Raw genomic sequence first — 15,164 nt, 5'->3', positions numbered from 1 at the left:
CAGCTGCTGCAACACTACAAACTTCTGTGTTTTCCTCTGCTAAAATATACGGCAAAAGAGACGCTGAATGTGATTGAATTGCTTGTTATGTTATATTTAAACTTCAGTTTCCTCCGCTCCTCCATTTTTAGTGTATTATTGTGGTTCCAACACTCAACGGGTGGAATATATCATATTATGTTTGTCATGGTAATTGAAGTTTAAGCCAATATTTTCTAGTGATTTTTTTATATAATAACTTGACCATTAAAATGATTTTTTGAGACCAGTCAAGGGCCTGTGTTGGGTAAACAAAAAAAAAAATAAAATCAGAAATTCTAGTTTTTTAATCATAGCTGATACAACGATGTGTTAGTAGTTGGGTAATGCATGCAAGATTAAACTCAAGTCCATGAAGAGATGCTAGATTTTAGGATGCAGCTTAACCATCATGGGTGCCCTGAGATCTCATCGGTAGTCTGGTTAGAGCCTGGTTTTGATAAACTGGGACCATGGAAATTTGGTGGATATATATAAATGGAAATAGAAGATAAGGACAAAGGAAAAATTGAACAAATTAAGACTACTAGAAAAGTTTTTTTGGCTCTATGATCCCTTTTGAAGTTGACATTATATGACTTGTAGGTCGAGTACTGAAATGGAAAATACCATTGATGCTCAATCATCAGTCCATCTCAGTGCATAGGACACCAAAAAGATTCAAGAATAGAGAAACCTTTAAAGAGGTCCATAAAGTAACAATAAAAACACAAATAGATGATCAATTCTAAAGTTGGATTAAGTCACGAAAGAGATAGATCATTAAGAACTACCAAAAACAAAACATTCATGAGTGAATGGAAGAATATTTAGAATTGAGAGTCCTCAGTGGTTGATGCCTTTTAATGGCTAACTGAAAAGATGGTAGTTAGCCATTAAAAGGTATCAACCACTGAGGACTCTCAATTCTAAATATTCTTCTATCTACTGACTAACACGGTACAAAGATATATATCTTTCCTGTATCAAAATGAGTGAATGGACACATCTTCATCAGTCAGAAGACTTCACAAGGACTATCCATGGGGTGGCCTTAAATGACTACAATTCAAAGCAGATCTACAATAGTTCTTACACTGAGCACATACAAAATTTTCATTGGAAACACAAGAAAAGTTCTTAGGCTAAGAGCCAAAAGAAAAGATCTAAATATTTGGTTTTGATGACTCTTGGCTTGTTACTACAGTTACTATCACAATGATAAATGTCTACTTTTCCCTATGAGAATATTATCAGCAGATAGTTAATCTCAGAGGAATCAAGGAGAAAGGAAGAAAGAGGACAATTGGCATCAGTATAGAAAGATACAACCAATGAAATCATGATGAGTCCATTGAGAAGACTGAAAACTCAACCAGAGCTACACTGGGTCACCGAGAATCCATCCCAATTTTCTGTAATTATTATAATTATATTAGTCTTAGGACAAACTAATAATACTTAAAAGACTCGATTTCCCATTGAATGAGCTAAATGACGATGACACGATAATGATCTACAAGGTCCTTGTAGCGTCTTTGTCGAGAAAATGATAACGATGAGTCTTTTTGTAAATTTCTTCTCTTGAATATTATTGAATATTGATTCTTAGAGTAAGTAGTTTTATGTTTCATTAGAATAAATCATTGTAGATTCAACTGTTCTGTTGTTTCTGGTCCTATGATACGGTAATTACAGCAACTAATGAATTATCTTTCGAGAGAATAAATAAAAATATACATTGATGAAATGCGATTACTAATATGACTGTACTCACTTTCAAAGTTCTAGGCAGCTGAAAAGACAAGTTGCCTTAGAAAATATCTTGATAGTCCCGGGATCTTACGTTGTCAAGATTGGGGACAATACAAAAACGTTGGGTTGAAGATGACAATGAAGGCTCAAGGTTAGGGAGGATTCTCCCATGGTTAAATATGATGTCTTCAGTTTTGGATATGATACAGCTTTGGTTAAAAGCAAAGTAATTAGTAGAAAAACACAATGGAGCAACCATCAACTTATCGGGTTGAGAAATTCCTAGACTAAGGGTGTGGGGCACGGAGCCTTCAGGCTGGTTTCCTGAGTAAGTGAACGGTGAAAAAAATGGGAAAATCCAGCAACCGCAAAAATCATAAAACATCACATTTATTAGTAGATTAAAATATGAAAAGTAAAAATTTAGAAAACGTAACGTTTGACGCATTTTGAGCTATACTAGCTCTTATTCATGACCATTATGTTTTTTAAAATTTTTCCTTTTCATATTTTAATCCATGCCTCTCATTTTGGCACTCCTGTACTGTATAGGCGTCTCCTAGGTATTTTAGCCGTGGTGAGATGTACACTTATGCTAGTTTGAAGATTAGGTTGCCTTATATGAGGATGGAGATATGAAGCTACTATTTGGCTGAGCACCATACCCGGTCATATATATTATATGTACTTTGAAACACTTTATGCATTATATTCTATACATGTATGATTTATTGGTTCTGACCTTCCAGTAACCCCTTGTATACCCATGCGGTTTGTGGATATCCGCACTTTATTGTCCACTGCCCCCTTTGTGTCTGGATTTGTCCTAAATAAGTGCAATAAATTATTCCTTTTTTATTTGGACTTATTGGTCGCTTTCTTTGGAGCGTTTTCTTTCCAATTGCAATTGTCCATATTTTTCCTTCATTGTGTAGGCTGATAATTTGGTATGTCAATGTTAGAACATTTAAAATGCGGACACTGGTCATTGGCACTCTAATGTGGGCATTTTCCTTGTATTTTTTCAGCTGCTTCTTTTTTAGCGGTTTTTGCAGCGTTTTTCATCCATTCTAATGAATGGATAAAAAAGGCATACAAAAATGGAGAAAAAATGAAGAAAAAACACCACCTGTGAACATGCCCTAAGGCTCTGTGCATGCAGAATTTTTCTGAGGAATTTTCAGATAAGAAAATAAGCTGAAATTTTCCAAATCCTCTTTAAAAACTCAAAATTCCAAAAGTCTGTGTGCACATTTCATGTGCCTTAGAGGGTAGTAATTCTTTAGGCCAAGGTTAGACACAATGTAGTCAAGCTTGGGTGCAAAAAAGGTTGAAAATGAAATTGTGAAGGATGGGTGGAATATAGTAAAAGGTGCCCATACATAATACTTTCTGATTGACTTAAACCATCCACTGGAACAATCAAAAAGGCGTGTTCTAGCACCGCATCTTTGTAAGAAATCCATCAATTCCAAAGGGGGTTTCCGATGACAGACTTTCAGGCTTTAGTAGTTCCCTTGTTTTTCACCCTTTCACTACTCTAAACGGATTCAGCCTTTCCGGTAAGGTGAGATAAACAGATATGGAGACTAGGTCAAAATCTGAACCAAAGCCATAGTCAAGAAGGATAGATCAGAGTCTAAGAAATCAAGCACTATTAACAGGGAGAGAGGGCAGGTAGTGCAATCCAAGCGAGCATCTTGGGATTTGGGGCCTTTATACATGACATCTGACCTTTGTGGTTGGCCACTCAAAAATGTTATGAATGATGTCTTATATGTCAGTCACGTTGCCTGGACGGATCAGCATTTCCATCTCCGTCAACACTGCTGCCAGGACCCGAGAGTGGTGACCAGTGTGGGACCACGGGCAGGCAGGTTCTTTCCTGCATTGATGCTGAACAGAAGAACATTCTGAAGACTTCCTTCTATATTCATGATCACCAGTCAGTTGCAATCAACATACCATAGATAACTATATCTAGAAGCCCTTTCTAAACAAAGAAGGAAAGTAAAGTGGTCTATACCACTTCCCTTGCCCAAGCTCATCGTTGCTAGAAATTAGCCTTTATTTCTATATCTTCTTGAATCAAAATAAACTTAATTCCGTATATTCCTCTTCCCAACATAAACTGTTGTGATGTGTCATTACATTTTTTTTGCATCTACACGATGTCAACCTATACAAGACATGCGGAGATCAGAATCAAGAGCAATTAAGCCAGAACAACAGATGCCTCCTTTGTTTTCCATCCATTGTTTCCTTTCTCCCTCTTTCTCCTGCATTCCTCTTCTACCTCTCCTCTGATGTAATTAAAATGTTTTTTTTTACACCCATCATTCTTCTGATTGTATAGTATTATAACATCTCGTCATCTCAACCCCCCCACCACCACCTAAATCAACCTTACGACCGCCATGCTTTATATCCTATTCAATTACCCAATAAATATTAGCCAAGTGCAAATCTCGTCATCGACACACAGAACATCGAATTGCCGAGAAAAGAGAGAGTGGAGTGGCAGAGCACTGACTTTAACGGAGCAGCTCGAAAAATCCGTTAACATTTGCCAGACCAATGAAGTTCATCAATTAATCAGAGCAAAATAATCAGCACCTACATTAAAGAATAAAACATGAAAAGGACAGGCCACGGATTTAACTTATTCAGAAAGGACCGGCTCCCCATTTCCCTCAGAGTCTTGACATGTTAACTGGCTAGCAACTAATTAGATGTCAAAAATTCATAAGCACTCTTTAATATTGCATACGTCTGCAGAAGACATTTCAATATGAGACTTGTATACACAGAAGTCACTTGAACATTAAAACCCAGCAGGTGAGGAAAATAAAAGTGATTCGCTGAAAAACAATGGCCTTTAAAACCCTAGAGGAAGACGAATAGACTTTCTTATTCAGAAAAGGTATCACCTTAATAAGAATTATATGCAGAGGGGCTTCACAGTAGTATGCTGCCTGGCTGGAAAGAGGGGGCAGATACCGGCTTATCAAAGGCTCTGGCAGGTAAATAGTAATTTACTATGCATGCACAATGAACATTATGCGATGCCTTGACACAGGGTGATAATGAAAGACATTCTATTGTGGCATCCATCGAGGGAATTTTTTTTTTCATCCTTATTCTTTCTCCGTCTCTCCGGAGTGAGGGAGAACTGATGCATCTTGGCAGCTGCCTCCTGTTTTAAGCCATTTCACATAATACTGTATGTAAAGAACCTCAACTTTTTATATTTTAAGGAAGCTGCATTACATTTTTTTTATCCCCTGGCGCATGTTGTCTTATGTGCGCGGCAGGGTCTTAAGACAAAAAAACATATATATATATATATATATATATATATATATATATACTGTAGATATATATAGATATATTTACACAAAAATAGCAGATTGTGCAGTGATTGCTAATTATTACTTGTGACTATGGGGCAAAATATCATAGTAACATAGTAACATAGTTATTAAGGTTGAAGGGAGACTTTAAGTCCATCTAGTTCACCCATATCCTATCCTAACTTGCCCTAACATGTTGATCCAGAGGAAGGCAAAAAAAAACCCATGTGGCAAACAGTAAGCTTCACATTGGGGAAAAAAATTCCTTCCCGACTCCACATACGGCAATCAGACTAGCTCCCCGGATCAACGCAATATTAAGGAAACTAGTGTATATACCCTGTAATATTATACTTTTCAAGAAAGGCATCCAGTCCCTTCTTAAATTTTAGTAGGGAATCACTCATTACAACATCATATGGCAGAGAGTTCCATAGTCTCACTGCTCTTACAGTAAAGAATCCGCATCTATGATTATGCTTAAACCTTATTTCCTCCAGACGTAGAGGATGCCCCCTTGTCCCCGTCACAGGTCTAAAGGGGGTTTTACACTAAGCGATATCGCTAGCAATATCGCTAAAACGTCACTGGTTTTGTGACGTTATAGCGATATAGCTAGCGATATCGCTATGTGTGATACTTACCAACGACCGGCTCCCCCGCTGTCCATCGCTGATCGCGCGAGAATGTCCGGCTCCATTTCTCGTCGTCTGCTTCCTGCTGAGATTTCCTGCTGTGACGACGAGCGACGCGTGGACGCGGGCGGGAGGACGTCAGGATCGCTGTGTGTGAATGGTAAGTATCGTGCGCTGCGTCGCTGCTGCATCGCTGTGAGATCTTCCTGTGTGGAAGCTCACTAGCAATCATTTAGCGATGCACCAGCGATCCTGACCGGGTCGGATCGCTGGTCGGATCGCTGGTGCATCGCTAAATGTAAAAGGGCCTTAAGAGTAAAAAGATCATTAGAGAGGTCTTTGTACTGTCCCCGCATATATTTATACATTGTAATAAGATCACCCCTAAGCCTTCGATTCTCCAAACTAAATAACCCCAAGTGTAATAACCTGTCTTGGTATTGCAGACCCCCTAGTTCCCTAATAACCTTGGTCGCTCTTCTCTGCACTCCCTCCAGTTCAGCTATGTCTTTCTTATACACCGGAGACCAGAACTGTACACAGTATTCTAAGTGTGGTCACACTAGTGACTTATATAGAGGTAAAATTATGTTCTCCTCATGAGCATCTATGCCTCTTTTAATGCATCCCATTATTTTATTTGCCTTTGCAGCAGCTGCCTGACACTGGCCACTAAATGTGAGTTTGTCGTCCACCCATACACCCAGGTCTTTTTCAGTGACTGTTTTGCCCAGTGTTTTACAATTATGCACATAATTATACATCTTGTTCATTCTACTCAAGTGCATGACCTTACATTTATCCCCATTAAAGCTCATTTGCCATTTATCAGCCCAAGCTTCTAGTTTACATAAATCCTCCTGTAATATAAAATTGTCCTCCTCTGTATTGATTACCCTGTAGAGTTTAGTGTCATCTGCAAGTATTGAAATTCTACTCTCTATTCCCCCTACAAGGTCATTAATAAATATGTTAAAAAGAAGCGGGCCCAAAACTGACCCCTGTGGTACCCCACTGCTAACCGTGACCCAGTCCGAGTGTGCTCCATTAATAACCACCCTTTGTTTCCTATCCCTGAGCCAGCTCTTAACCCACCTACACATATTTTCCCCTATCCCCATTGTTCTCATTTTATGTATCAACCTTTTGTGTGGCACTGTATCAAAAGCTTTTGAAAAGTCCATGTACACCACGTCCACTGCATTTCCTTAGTCCAGTCCGGAACTTACCTCTTCATAAAAGCTTATCAGATTAGTCTGACAGGAACGGACCCTTGTAAACCCATGTTGATATTGGGTCATATCTTCCTTAAATTTAGCACATCTGCCCTAATTTAAGGTCGTATTAAAATCTGCACCACGTGTGGGGGTCTGGACACAGCTCCAACCCCTGTCACCATGATTGACTGCGCTGGAGTCACTTGAGATAATGCTTTCTCATCTGAATTCTTGTGCATGCCTGCAACCTCACAGTATTAGCGCATGCACATTTTTTTTAGTGTCTTCTTTCTGCTGGCTCCACCATGCGCCAATAATCTTGGCCTATGTGCATGAGCACAGATTTGGGCTAGTGGAGCCAGCGCTGTCAGTCGAAGAAGTTAGTTGCTCCAGACATCCTGGATACTCGTGACTCCACAGTATTGGCGCATGCACAGGTTTTTTAGGGTCTTCGCCAATAATCTTGGGATATATGTATGCGCACAGATTTTGGCCAGTGGAGCCAATGCTGTCAATCGAAGAAGTTAGTTGCTCCAGACACTGTGGATACTCGCGACCCCACAGTATTTGCACATGCACAGGTTTTTGTAGTGTCTTCTTTCTGGTGGTTCCGTGAATGCGCCTATAACCTTGAGATACGTGCATGCGCACACATTTGGGCCAATGGAGACAGCACTGTCAATCAAAGAAGTTAGTTGCTCCAGATATCATGGATTCCCGCAACCTCACAGTGTTGGCGCAAGCGCAAAACAGCATTTTTTAGTGTCCGCCTTGTGTTGGTTCCGTGCACTCGCCAATAATGTTGGGATATATACATGACCATGGGATTGGACCATTGATGCCAGTGCTGTCAATCAAAGAAGGTAATTGTTCCAGACATTAGAATATCTCCAAACCAAAACTACAGCTACGCTTGTGCAACACCTGTTAGGGCCGTGGTGTACTCGGTCCGGGCCGGTCAATTCTTTAAGGGATGTCACGGCAGCGGTGACTCGGTCGGTGGCCCTGTGCGTGCAATGGAAATAAAGATGATTTTAGGGAATAAAGATGGGAAAGTTTATATGAGATAAAGCCGTGACTCCACCAGTGATGTTCGGCAATGATAATATGGCCAACACTGCAGTTCAGATCCACTGAGGCAGATGGTGACGCAGCAGAGTTAGTACAGCTCCCCACGGGTAGAGCTAAGCCCCAGGACAGTTATGGTGTTAAATGTGATGGTGGGGGTTGTAGTACAAGTCAGGTGACGCTGTAAATAAGTTGGAGGGCACAGTGGAGTGCAGTCTTCACACTTTTGCTCCCAGTTCTTTCAGTTACAATCCCCAGCCGGGGTGCTGTGTCCTCCGGGTCGGTGGTCCAGCCTGCTGGCTGGTAATTTGGGGTACACTGTACCAGAACCCCTTTCTGATTTCCTGGCTGACTCACTGCATTGGCTCCCGCCTCTCCTGCCCTTCGCCTCACACACAGTGTCCCAAGCCAGCAGCCTCGGATCCTGTTGGGCGACATCCTCTAGGTCCCCTTGATCCTATCTGGCTGCCTTTTCAGCGAATGTGTGCGTGTTTGGCTGTAGCACATACAGATAATACAGCCTACAGTTTGCTAGGTGAGTCCTCAGTTTTTCTACTAGTCTGGAGCTGGTCCCCTACTGAGACCTGGTCCCTCCACGTGACTAAAGTCGGTGTGGATTCGGGCGCCACGGGTTGATTCCTCACTTCCTGTGCCCCTAGAACCTCCTCTTTCTCTTCTCATTCTTCTCTAGTTTAGGGATGAGCTCCTCACTGCTCCAGTCCCCAGCACCAACTGAACTCACTCCTTTCACTGTCACTTCCTTAAGCTACTCCCCTTCTCCACTTTCTCCACCCACACCTTCTACCTAGTCCCTCCCTGGCCTGGAGATGTCTAGTGTTGGGTGCTAGTGTGAGGATTCTGGGCAGTGTCCCCTCCTTACCCGAGAGCAGAGTACCTCACCTCTGGCTGAGGTGCAGTACCTCTGTGGCGACAGGACCCTCAGGGGCACCACACTTGCCTGCATCAAAAGGCTCAATGTTCTACCCTCACTCTGCATGCAGATAGCGTGACCCAAGAAAAGTGGCTTATTGCCACTCCCCCAACACCCAACTCTCAGAGCAAATGCCACCTACCTTAGTGACATCACTTAACTGAATACCTAATTTGAATTTGAATTTTTAAAAGGGTTTTCTGACCCAAGAACAGGATAGGTGATAACATTGATTAGCTCCTCTGGGACCAGCAGCAGTGGTGGTCACAGATGGAAGAGGGCCCATGTGCAAGGATATTATATGGGCTCCTCATTGGGTTTTTGACAGGACCTGCTTATTGATTTGAACGTCAAAGTGGTCCCTCTTGCCCCTTACAATTACACCAATGAAATGTCCATCCCTCACCTGCACCTGTCAGCAGAAGGGGATATTTTTATCACTGTTAGTATACAGCAGTGCACACGCCCAATTGCCACTCCATTCATTACATATGGGGCTGCGGAGCATTGCCCCCTAGAGAATGAATGGAGCAGCACTCGAACATCTTGGTTAATACAAATACACTGTTGGGGCACACAATTCCTCATTCAGCAATTAAACCCCCACCGATTAGTAAGTTATCACCTGTACTATGTCATGAAGGAAGGGCAGCCATTGGAATGCAGAATACAGATATGTTCTTTCGTACTTTTCCTCTTAGCGCAACAGCACCTAATTTAAACAAAAATAAAATAGAATTTGTGAAACTCTGTCGGGAGATGTTTATGATATATATGCCTACTGTGTATATGTGGCCACCCGATGGTTGTAATGTGAACTGCAGCCTGTCAAGAGTTTTTGCAAGGATGTTGCAACAATATATTTATTTTTGTGCTGTGAGCAATTCTGTCCTTAAAGATGAACTCCTCCTTCTCCCATCTACTTTTTCATCCTGTTAATATATTGCAGTCATCATATTATATAGCACTGTGTACTTACAGTTGCTAATTTTGCCTTTCTACCCAGTTAATTCTTCACTTTACCCTTAGTTCTGTGAAATTGTGTGATTAAAATTTTTTCTAAGCTTTATGTAGAAACAGGAGGTTAATTTTCCCTGTATGAATCATTGGTCACTGCAAAAGTCCCTAGTAGGGGGATGTGCCAGGAGCTGAGGAAGGGAATGATAAATGCAGGGACAAGAGACTTCATGTTTCTACAAAGAGCAGAGAAAAAAGAGGAATTAGCTGGGTAGAAAGGAAAAATGAGCAATTGTAAGTACACAGTGCTATATAATATGATGACTGCAATATATTAAGAGGATAAAAATGCTGATGGGAGTGCTCAAGGAAATTTGAGACAAGGTAAGAGTGGGCACATCATGCGGCATGGCTACCATGAAGTATCTGTTCTACCATCTTCTATAGGGCGTTGTGGTGATATAATCTCTGTATACAATATGTTTCATGGAGACCTATTATGAAGGGCAGTGGATTGCAGGAGGAGGATTAGGAGGAGTGTGCAGCTGCCATCATATGTGATTCAGTAATGAAATAAGGGATCTCCTTCTCTACTCCCCTTTATCTCTTCTTCCCACAACCGCATACAAGACTTCTCCCGTGCTTCCCCCATACTCTGGAACTCCCTGCCGCAACACATCAGACTCTCACCATCAACGGCAACCTTCAAGAAGAACCTGAAGACCCACCTGTTCCGACAAGCCTACAGCCTGCAATGAACCTTTTGTGTGGCACCGTATCAAAAGCTTTTGAAAAGTCCATGTACACCACGTCCACTGCATTTCCTTAGTCCAGTCCGGAACTTACCTCTTCATAAAAGCTTAGCTCTATTTCCCAGTTTTCCACAGCAAGAGAGGATACCGTGACGTCCTTAAATGCAAAGATTGCAAGGTTTTGGATTTTTATGTGTTTCTATTCGGTATCTGGATAATGCCTGGAGGATGGCAGTAGGGAACAGATGCCGGCTCGGACAATCGGCTCGTCTGACTGTTATTTTTCATTCTTCATCTGAATTTTTTTAGGATTTTTGAGCCCTCTCCTTATGAAACTAGTATCCATAAAAGGGATTCTCATGCAAGGGGGCTTTCAGAACGTTTAATTTTAAGATGAAAGCAATTGTCACGTTCCAATGCATGGAATATATCATATTTGGATGGCTGATATCCGGGAGATGGGTAGCTGACCATTGTGCAGAACACACTGCGGGAATTTTTTTCTAATAGCCTGAGTCCTTTTCCAAGCTATGCCTGTTTCCGATCCCCCTCTGTGCCTTGGACCCTATTCCCCAAGATTTTGGGGTATTCAATCTTTGTGTAATAGCTGTTTTGAAGGAGCTTTTCAGCAGGAAAGATTGTTGACTCTTACAAGAATCTACAGGGGCCTCGCTGACATTTGGGGGTACATGACAAGTATGAATATTGTGGAGGTATTATTTTAGAAGCATTGCTTGTAGGGGAGAATATGGCACCCAACAAAGGTACCATGTGTTGGTACACAAGGTGCCTATGGCCAGTGGTGGACACAGACGGAAGAGGGCCTCTGTGCAAGAACAATTTACGGGCCTCTTTTTGTGTCTGTAATGGGACCTGCTTGCTAATTTGAAGGTGAAAGTGGGCCCCTTTATCTTTTGGCCCTTGTGCGGTTGCACCAATAACATGTATACCCTTGCCTATGGCTACATCATACCATCCCCTGGGATTATGAAGCGTGTGGGGCTTAAATGTGTAGAGCCATCTGTACAGATCAGTTGCAAGAAACAAAAATTCCCAAATCTATAACCAACCACAATTCAGCTTGCCCCTTTCCAAAAATTGCTCATGCCAGGAATTGTCCATGGCACATAGGAATAATGCTGACACATCTACTCTATTGTATTGGGTTTTTTTTTACTTCAGAGCTGTAGGAAAATCCATTTCCTTGCTCTTTTGGCTGGTCGGCCTCCGTAAGGCATCATTTGCACTATTATTATTAGAAGAGCTGCAAACCGCACTAGTTGGGTAGCCACTGGAGGTCCTTCCAGGTTACTATCAGATCGTCCTGTACAATTCTGATGTAACAAAGTCTTGTGGGATTATTATGTTTGCAGTGTCCCAAGAGAGTCTTTACAGTAGCTCAACCCAACACTTCCCTTCCAACCACATCCAGTGCAGATGGACATATTTTGCCATTCAGTAACTTCCTACAGAACATACATTGGGTCACTCTCGGCAGCACTTTTATCATATTTTTTTCTTAAATCAACTGTATGGAATAACAACCCTTCCCCCGCCCTCAAACAGACACCTAGAAAGTCTTCACAGCCAATTACCGTGTTAATGCCCGGCAGTGTAGACACATTCTTTGGCGTTATTATTATTCAGTGGGCTCACTGTGAAAATATTTAATGTTGCTGTCAGGAGGCCAAGTCATGATGTTACTTTGATCCACTGATTAACTGACTTTTTAATATTTGTTTTAAGGTGTGCTAAGCCCAAGCCAGTGTCCTGACTTGCCGGATGGGTGTGGATCTCCTCAAACCAAGTTGTTGTCAATGGACCTTTGTTATGATCGTCCTCCCAGACTAAAGTTGATTTTCAAGGGAGCATGGAATTAGGAAGCATGAACGAAAGGCAGAAGGTGCAAAGAAGAGAGATTATTTCCTGAGACCTGATAAAAGAAGACACTTTCATGGTCTTATGTTACAATAACTATCTACAGACATGATGCAATGGAATGTCTGCAAGGTACATTGGTACTACAGTTGCCAACTGTCTATAATTTATTGGATAGATCCATACAAATAGGGATTTTTTTAATGCCCAGAAATAAAATAGTTTTGACCATGATTGTTTTGAAGTTGTTGGTATTTGAGCAGATCACAATGATAGTAATTATCATCTTTTGACCGAAATCTTACCATGGTCTTTCACTGTGTCCATAAAAGAAGTTGGCTGTCTGTTGTTTTTGGATAAGTTGTTCAGAAAATATTAAAAATATTCTCATTGGCAAACCAGACTGGAATCAGAGCACGACTGTTTAATTGCAGTTCACCTTCTAAAGTATCATTGAGCTAAAATCTCCACATATTTCTAGGGTGAAGAAACAATGCTGCTTTGGCTGAAAGTCCAGCTCCATCAGCTTCAGATGACTTCACTTGATGATGCTAATCAGGGAGTGCAATCGTAACAGGGTCCATGTGGGAGGAGGGCTTGCCATCGCCAGTGATTTATTCAGCTGTGCGGGCATCCGAAGATGCATATGTTTTGTGGCAGAGAGACCAGCCGAGTCACTGCACTGCAATATACCCCACCAGCCAGAGGCCAACAGCTGAAGTTTGCATGCCCATCATGGTTGACGTATGGCAGTGACATCATGAGATGTGTAGGGGAAGCTAAAGTCTAAGGCTACTTTCACACTAGCGTCATGTGACGTACGTCGCAATGTGTCGTTTTGGAGAAAAAACGCATCCTGCAAAGTTGCCCGCAGGATGCGTTTTTTCTCCATAGACTTGCATTAGCGATGTATGGCCACACGTCGCATCCATCGTGCGACGGATGCGTCGTGTTTTGGCGGCCACGACGCACCAAAAAATGTTACATGTGTCCGCCATTTTCGACCTCACATGCATGGCCGAAACTCCGCCCTCTCCTCCCTGGACATTACAATGGGGCAGCGGATGGGTTGAAAAACTGCATTCGCTGCCCCCGTTGTGCAAATCTTTCACAATGTGCGTCGGTACGTCGGCCCGTACCGACGCTAGTGTGAAAGTAGCCTAAAGCTGCCTGCTCCTGCATGTCGTGGGAGTGGAGGAAGGTAAGAAGTTTCTTTTTTTTTTTTTTAAATGTGTTAGAATGGAACTGGCAACATTTTTACTGGAGGGGGCTCAGGATGGGGGACATTATACTATTATTACTGAAAAAAGCTCAGGATTCAAGACATTATAATAGTAAAGGGACAGGATGGGGGACAACATTCTAGGATGGAGGATCATTTTCATAGTAAAGGGCTGGGATGGAGAACATTATGCCAGGAAGGGACTAAGGATGTGGGACATTATACTAGGAAGGGGGCAGGATAAGGGACATTATTGTGTGGGGTGGTGACATGAACACATATGTCTTTATAGGATCTAGAAGGCTAAAAGGGACTATGCATATGAACAACAATCTGGTCAGGGACCAGGTTCAAATTTTGTATCAGACTCTAGTCACACCACTCATGGTGACAATGTTCCTGTGAACGTCAAAGGTACAAACTTCTCATGGAAAAATTTAGAGTCAAGCCAAAAGAAGCCAAAGAAGGGCATGACCCATGGAAACAGAATCCACTCCTCAAACCTTGCTCCATCTCAGATGACTAAATGGCTTCTTATTTGGTTTCTTTCCCCCAATACGTTAACATCAACCTGTGGTCTCCAATAGGTATCGGTAGAAATGAACAAATCAAATCTATTTAATACATATTCCTATTCATGAAAATTAATGAATCATCTAGCCACTGAAATTTTACTGAATTTTGAAGGCCACGAATGGTTTTAAAAAATACTTTTATACCTTCCTCATACCTATTCCATCACCCCTGCTCTTCAAATTGGCTCCTTTTCAGCCATCTTTTCCTTCTGGACCTGTTCCAGCAGTCATCTCTACTGACGAGACCCCATGTGATCAAGTGATGCTTGACAGTCCTGGAGAGCGAGTACAAGAATTTATTGTTTTTTTTGCTATCTCCTTAAAGGGAATCTGTTGCCCATTTTTTGGACTATCAGCTGCCGGCACCGCCATCAGGGGCTTATCTACAGCATTCTGTAATGCTGTAGATAAGCCCCTGATGTATGCCCCTGATGTAACCTGAAAGAGAAGAAAAACTAGTTAGATTATACTCACCCAGGGGCGGTTCGGGTCCAGTTTTGGTCCGATGGGTGTCGTGGTCTGGTCCGGCGCCTCCCATCTTGTAGCGGTGACGTCCTCTTCTTTGCTTCCCACACACACAGCCTCGCAGACCCACACAAGCCCCGCAGACACCTGCACACAGACACAGATTCGCGCAGAAACCGGCACACACACATACACTCAGACCCCCCTGCACACATACATGCACATAGCTCCGCCCATACTCTGCCCACACACTTCCCTCCTACCTATCTGCAGCATTTCTAGCACCCGCATCCACATCAAATTCGCAGATCTTTTTTACATCTGCGGTTTTGCTGCAG

At 42.1% G+C, this 15,164-nt stretch overlaps 1 long non-coding RNA gene across 2 annotated transcripts in view; it reads right to left on the bottom strand.

Annotated features, from left to right (window-relative positions):
- The window catches only part of LOC141091909 (uncharacterized), a 163,347-nt gene that overhangs the window by 112,312 nt on the left and 35,871 nt on the right, over nt 1-15,164 (bottom strand). For both annotated transcript variants that reach the window (XR_012232615.1, XR_012232614.1), the window contains one exon: nt 9,603-9,689. This is a non-coding gene — a long non-coding RNA (uncharacterized lncRNA). The remainder of the gene's footprint in view (nt 1-9,602; nt 9,690-15,164) is intronic.

Source organism: Dendrobates tinctorius, unplaced genomic scaffold (genome assembly GCF_039654945.1).
Source record: "Dendrobates tinctorius isolate UK_male_01 unplaced genomic scaffold, ASM3965494v1 ptg000057l, whole genome shotgun sequence".
Taxonomy (NCBI): domain Eukaryota; kingdom Metazoa; phylum Chordata; class Amphibia; order Anura; family Dendrobatidae; genus Dendrobates; species Dendrobates tinctorius.
Note: the sequence above shows the minus strand (reverse complement) of the source record. Positions and strands in the feature narration are given on the sequence as shown.